The following is a 1,509-nucleotide window of genomic DNA, read 5'->3' as shown; positions in this document are numbered from 1 at the left end:
TTAGCATAATGGCTATGTCACTGGACTCCCATGTAGTCAACCATAGTTCGTGTTCTGGATTTGGTGGCTTAAACTCACGCCGGGTGCATGCGCATGCATGCCCGAGATCCTGAGAGGAGAATGGAAGAGAAGGGATTGCGGCATGGCCATCCCCCCAAGGGGTGATTTCTCACTTTCTATCTTTCTGTGTCTTTCTGTCCTTCTGGCAAGTACACATGCCCTATAAAAAACCTCTCTCTCAAAAAAAAAAAAGTCAGTCCTACCCAAATTAATCTACAAATTCAATTCCCATCAAACAACTAGAGATATTCCTCACAGAAATAGAAAGAATAATAGTAAAATTTGTCTGGAATCATAAAATGCCCTTAATTGCCAAAAAATACTGTGAGAAAAAGAATAAACTAGGAAGCATCTCACTTCCTGACCTCAAAATACATTACAAAGCTGTAATCAATAAAACAGCATGGTATTGGCATAAAAACAGGTAGACCAGTGGAATAGAATTAAGAACCAAGAAATAAACTCCAAAACATACAATCAACTGATATTTGACAAAGGACAAAATAGAATGCACTGGAGAAAATAAAATCTCTTTAGTGAATGGTGCTGGGGAAAAAAACTGTATATCCACTTGCAGAAAAATGAAACTGGACTCCTACCTCTCATCATTAATAAAAATCTGTGAGAGGCTGTGCACCAGTGAATATCGCCGGTTTCTCAGAGAGCAAATAATTACACAATGCCAAAAGCCATGATTTGCTTCCCTTCAAAACCTCACCTTCAAAACCATACTCTGATTGTCCACTAAAATCCCTCAGATTTGCATATCCGGCACCTCATGACTGGTCCACAAAGCAACCAATCATAACCCACCTTTTACAACCAATCATAACCCACCTTTTACAACCAATCACAGCCCACCAACATGTATATAACCATGATCCCTGGCCCACAATCGCCAGACAACCATGAAGAGCCTGAAGAGTTGTAACACCATATCATCTCCAGATGACCCTGAAGAGCCTGAAGAGTTGTAACACCGCATCGTCTCCAGATGACTCTGAAGACCCTGAAGAGTTGTGACACCATGTCGTCTCCAGACGATCCTGAAGAGCTGTGACACTGCGTCGTTCATCCCGTCTCTCACTCCTTCCCTCAGGAAACCTGTTCAACTATCCCCCGGGTCAGGACACGTGGCGCCCAAACAGGGACCCTGAGTATGAAGGATCCAGTGAAGAGCACCCAAGAAGGGGACGGCAAAGAATCATCCTGAACACCGAAATAAAGAGAAAGGCTGTGGCGGAAAACAGGAGGGGACGGCAAAGAATCGTTCCTGAGAAAGGACGGCAGAGAATCGTCCAGAAGAAGATGGCAGAGAATCGTCCCGAGAAAGGCCACAGAGGAGGACGGCAGAGAATTGTCCCGGTGAGTAACAAAGGTTGCTTACTTATAAGTAATAAGAGTAATAATGGGACAAGTAATAAGGGTAATAATGGGACAAGAGCTTAG

This window comes from Tupaia chinensis, unplaced genomic scaffold (genome assembly GCF_000334495.1).
Source record: "Tupaia chinensis unplaced genomic scaffold, TupChi_1.0 Scaffold146740_1, whole genome shotgun sequence".
NCBI lineage: Eukaryota > Metazoa > Chordata > Mammalia > Scandentia > Tupaiidae > Tupaia > Tupaia belangeri.
The sequence above is the reverse complement of the archived record's forward strand: the minus strand, read 5'-3'. Positions refer to the sequence as shown.